The sequence below is a fragment of the Epinephelus moara genome, chromosome 20, assembly GCF_006386435.1.
Source record: "Epinephelus moara isolate mb chromosome 20, YSFRI_EMoa_1.0, whole genome shotgun sequence".
Classification (NCBI taxonomy): Eukaryota; Metazoa; Chordata; class Actinopteri; order Perciformes; family Serranidae; genus Epinephelus; species Epinephelus moara.
The window spans coordinates 43,079,460-43,085,526 of NC_065525.1; positions in this window are offsets into that span (position 1 = coordinate 43,079,460).

The following is a 6,067-nucleotide window of genomic DNA, read 5'->3' on the forward strand; positions in this document are numbered from 1 at the left end:
GTTTGGAAAACGTGTTTAGTATAAGACAGCTGTTTTGTCAGTGAACCTTGTGACCTGTAATGGAGCCAATTTTTGTAACGTAACCTTTGTTAAATGTTGCTGTTGTCCCTGGCTTCATATGAGTAGAGGAAAAGTCTGCTAGCCGCTATGCTAATTCCTACAATGTAAAATGCCATAGGCTTGTGCTAATAATGTTAGCATGTTGTATTTGTGGGGAAAATGTGTCCAGATAAAGACAAGTGTTTGTCTGTGAATGCTGCGAGTTATAGTGAAGCTGATTTGTGTTCTTGTGTTTGAAACTGTCTCTATTAAGCCATGTTTAATGTGTGTTTAATGTATAGATCCCACTTAAGAAATTGCTGTCTGGTGGAAAGGTGAAGCTGTAACAATACTCTCAATATAGCGTACACTTAAACTGATATTGATTTTTTTTTTAAGTGGCTAAAATAAATTTTGTTGCTGAGCCTCAGAGGCAGAGCTCCAGCCCACTTCTCTGTGGATGCGTTGACCACCATCTACTGGAGGTAACACACTGACTATGGATAAGTACCTCATACAACCCCACTTCAAAAATAAACTGTATTATCCCTTTAATGTTGTGACTGATAAAAGTGGAACTTTACTTTTTATACTGCTGGGTAGTCTTATATATAGGCCTCATAATAAATCATACTTTATCTGCTGTAAATAAACGTAGTAGCAACCGAATGTATCATATACCAAAAATACTCAAGTAAAGTATATGTACCTAGCCCTGAATCTTTACCTTGATTGAAAAATTAAGGTCATTTTAAGGTATGAATTTAGACATGGGTGTTATGTTATTTTATCAGTGGCTGGTCGGGAGTTTTTATGTCTTAAAAAAGTCCTTAAACTGTGGAGTGCGAGGATTTGTGCATTAATTGTCTCCTGAAGCTGTCATTAGAACTATCTTAATTACATCATTATTCTACAGTGTAAATAAATGAAATTTTAAATCTGCAGCAAATGCACCTAAATCTAGTAATTAATGAATCAATGGATTATAAAACATTAAGATATTTTTTAATGGATAAATTATTTTTAAAAAGCAAAACCCTTTTAAATTTGACAAATAACATGAGAGCCTCTAAAATATCCTTAGTTTCTCAGTTAAGGTGAAAATTCCGGTATGCTCATAATGGTATTAGGTATATATTATTTTACCCATTCAAAACACCTTAAACCATGCAGATAACACTTAGCATATTATAACCTTAGCGCAGTATTTAATACACTGAGCTGGTGTGGCTTGACATGAGTCTAATCTTACTGTTAACAGCAGCACATTATTGAAAATTAAGGGTAAAGTCAGGTTCTGAGGACAAATTAAGGATTTACTTTATGTCTTCTCAAATGAATGGACAAATTAAGGGATCTCTTGCTGAGAGCTTTGGTGTGTTTTAAGGGGTAAATAAAAGATCATTTGATTAAATTTTAACACACTCTTGTTTCGTCGTGAAGGTATAAACTCTATTGTTTAAAAGTGAGGACACAGCAGTCTGGTTAAAGAAAACACTTGTGTGTCATTTACTTGAAAATAAAGTTTTGGGATCTTTAAACCAAAACATAATTTCAGGGTAAAAGATTTAGGAGAGATCTGGAGGCTAAAATATTTTGGCAGGAGATTTTTTTTCAGCGTAGAGTGAAGGCCTGTGGTGGGTTAAACTGAGCGAGAGCTGCAGGGTCAGACAGGAGGATCCCCCCCCCTCGGACAGCAAACTGCAGGAATCCTCTGATCTTGTTTAAGTCTCAACATCTGGATTTATTTAGATCAAAGGATCAGACTCACAGCGATGGAGGTCGATTACAACCACAGTGAAATTATAAACCATTTCCTTGAGTCACAGTTCATACTCAGTCACTACACACATTTTATAACAACACCAATATCCCCGTGAGACCTCAGCTTCTGTTTGGTTCACATTGTTAATGTCTCTTAGCTATGTGGGGTCAGTAGGACCTGATAAGTACAAAGAACTGAACATTGTCTTTGAACAGGAAGTAGTTTGAAGGAAAAAAAATGGTGTCCTCACATGGGGACGATGGGTTTATCTTATTAGTCACAACTGTGTAATAAAGTATAAAACTGATCACCTGAACATTGTTGTGCAAATACTAAATTAAAAATAATGCAACAAACATAAAACTCTTGCAATTTGCTCATTTAGACACTCTTCATGAACTTTCCTTGATCCATACTCCAAGCTATGGATATCCTTTTATCTGTAGGAACAATCTGTTGCACCTGATTGGTCCCAACATCCTCAAATAAGACGATTATAAAAGCTTGTTACTGTTGCTATAATTGCTCAAATTTGTTGTCAAATCAAACTACAAACATTATTAACCATAAATAAATAAATAAACATGTTTCAGCCATAATGTGATCAGGTTTTGGATCTTGTCCACGTTTGTGTCGGCGTCGGCTGCAGAGTGACTTGGCAGAGGTGGCCGCCATCTTGTCTTTACGTGGAGTAGTGTATTGTGCTCTTACTACCACTAGATGGCACAAAACCGTGTCCACGAACAAGAACAACAGATCTAAGTTAAGCAGAGTGAAGTATAAGGTGAAGCAAAACCAGAATGTGATGTCACATATGAGGACGCAGGGTCTCAGGAGGAAATAAGAGTACCAGTCCAAAGTGCTGCTGGCGCCCCCTTTTCTGATACGTTTAAATTTAATAAGTTATTTGATGCTGTAAAAGGGGAGTTTGACACCATGACTGACAGCTGTGTGAGACGGGTGTATGAGCTGGAAACTTGATCTCTACCACACAAACTCTGGCTCCAAATGACGTCACCAGAGCAAGATGGCAGCGGCCCTAATTAGTTTACATCATAAATTCCTTACCTAGTCAAACACACGCACATTTCTGCATTATTGTAACACACATTTTCAAGTTCTACATTGACATGACTCGCCATTTCGAGTTAAGATGATTCAAATTCCAGATTTGTTTCACCATGCATGTAGACGTTATCCTGACTGCTGAGCACAGTCTCACTCTGAAGTCGTCAAAATCCGGCACTTGGGTAGTGACTGCTGCGTCAGTAGCCAACGAAAAAAGGCGTCCTTTAACGTCAGCATGATACACGGCTGGTTGCCGTTATAATTTAACGACTCCCGGCAGTATCAGGGGGAAGCACGGTGGGACAAAGACGAAAGTTAAGGAGGCAAAAGTCCGAGTGGGGCAGGCGGGAGGGGTGGTGGATGGGTCCAGCAAACAATGACTTTCACCAGAGAGAGTGGTGTTCCCCATCCTGTAAGATTCTAAAGCCAAACTCTGTTGTTTTGTCCTAAAGCTAACCCATTTCATTGGGTTTTGGTTCACTCAAACAAGCCTTCACACCCAAATATCTGTGTTTTCCCAAAAGCAGTAACATTCCACAAACAGAAATATTGAAAAAGATGTAATTTTAATCAACGTGAAGGTTCACATCTTGCAGCTCTTGTAGCCCGGCTGGTCACCAGTTACTTTGGATGTTGATGTTTGGTTGAATTTAGGTCATGACGTCAGGTGACCAATATGTCGATGTCAGGACAACATCTAATGCCGACGTCAACCGATGTGGAAAACTGGCGACAGATGACGCTGACATTTTGTTGGTTTTTAAGTAACCAAACTCCAACATCTTCCAAACATCTCATGCCAACGTCATCTTGACGTAGAATACTGACATTTTATCGTAAGGTACGAAGAACAAAACTAAACATCTGCAACACAAACAGCGTTAAATTCTAACGTCATTAGCATTTTCCCGATTTTTCATTCCGACTAAAATTTAGTGTCTGTCCGATGTGAGAGTCCAACATCTCTCTGCAACACGTTCTCACTGCGACCTCGTCACATATGACGTCCAAGGTACCCTGGGTGTGTTGGTTGTTGACGTTCTGGGACGCCGTGTCAACTTCAGCCTGTTACATGCATTGTCTGTTTTCAAAATACACTTCGTTTTCACAGGAAATGTACAGTTTGCATACAGTCTCTTTCAAAATAAAAGCACTACGTCGGTACTACACCGTGAATTGATGTTTTTTTTCCTTCAACAACAAACACATGGTTTGGTTTAGGAAAAAAGAACAGAGTTTGGCTTTATAATCTTACGGGACGCAAACACCGCTGCAAGTCACTGCCCAAGTGCCGGATTTTGACGACTTCTCTGACGTCCAGTACCAACAGGGACAACAAAAACAAGTGTCTCCTCCAGTTGTCAACGAGGAGGCTAAAAATAGTCCCTGAGGGGAACTGTGGTGATCAGACAGACAGGCTGCCGGTCTCCTCCGCCCCATGGTTTACATTAATCAGACGTATGAACAAGTGTAAACGAGTCTGTGTGATCCAGATTCAGAGTGTTCGTCAGGAGGTCAGAGCTCAGCTGCTGTTTTAACTCAGTCAGTCAGAAATCATCGCCGCAGGTCAGACTGAGTGTCTGAGCATCAGTCTGCCTCGCAGGAAACATGAGCTAAGATTAAAGGAGATGATGATGTCACATGATCTCACCTGGTTTCAGGTGGCACTGGTTTTAATGACTGTCCTGGTACAGAAGTCATATTTAATCTGTTTAACTCCACAGTATAACCAGGGCTGTGCATGGGCAAGAATCTAGAGATGCAATACTGTAAGCAAGGTGATATACTGTGGTTCTTCAATATCTAATTGGAGTACTACCTCTACTATCTTTTGTGCAGTCTCAGCAAAGGAAGAAATATTTGTCTACAGTAGTGCTTGCAGGATATTTACATAAACAAATTAAGAGAGAGAATTGAATAAATAAATAAATGAAAATAAATTAATAAAAATGTATTTATAAATAGATAAATAAAAAGTAGTGTTTTTGAGAATAAATACAGTACAAAACATAATATTGCAAAACTCAATCGTATCAGTATTTTCTTACACCATAAGATGAGTTATTTATATATATGAATTATGTAAAATATATCATTTATGTGGCTTTTAAGTCAGTTATTAAATGAAAATACTAAAAAGGAAATGTTTTTACTTGAAAGTTTACAGTCCTAAAATGTGAAATTCAATTACAGATATAATGAAGGGGATTCACCTCCAAAACTATTTGGTTTGACATTTCGAACATAAAATATTCAGTAAAATTAATAAATAAAATGTTATTTTTCTTTTAAATGCTCCAAAACTAAACATAGTCTGGTTGGTGGCCAGTCGAGTGTCTTATGTAAGTGGAATGGGAAATTTGGACTCATCACATTCGTATTTCTAAAATCAGATCAGTGCTGTGAAGGAAACTAACTTTGATTTCATTTTATTCTTTTTATGAAAAACAAATATGAATAAACAGGTGTAAATGTCGGTTTTGTGTTTGTAAACATTAAATCTAGTCACAGTTTCCTCCACAGTGTTGCTCAGTCAGTTTTTTATCACTGTCATTTTCATCCTGCCGCCGCCCTCCAGTTTGCTTCAGGATCCAACAGATGCTTCAACATCCTCTTCCTCCTCCCTCTTCATCTCATCCCTCCATCCCCAGCCTCCTGCCTGTGGCTGAGAGCAGAAGGAGCAGAGAAAAGAAAAGAGGACGGATGATCGTTGCTCTCATGATATATACTTCCTTTTTAACACATAAACAGCTGCAGCGTGAGCGCCATTGTTCACTTTTAGCTCTTGTAAGGTGGTTCTCCCCAGAACCTGAACAGTGAGGAACGTTTGGTACGAGGTCATTCGTCATTAATAAGAAGCGACAGCAGGACTTTTTTTTGTGTTCTGTTATGTGGGAGAGGGACGTCAGAGGTTGTGGACAAACACCAACACCAAATTAAATGGACCTGATGTTGTTACTGATTTTCTGTCAGGTTTACTTTGAATCCAGGTCCCTGCTGAGCCCGATGCAAACTGGCCGGTGGTCAAATCACGTCTCAGTTTTTCAGTCTGCTCCACTGACGCATCGTGATCCTTTATTTCCCTGTGATCTGATTTGATCTCTGTAATTTGTATTTGACTAATTATGAACAACCGCACAGACACTGATGAGGGTCTGGACTCTTTCTTCTCATCTGACAAAGTGATGAGGTGGT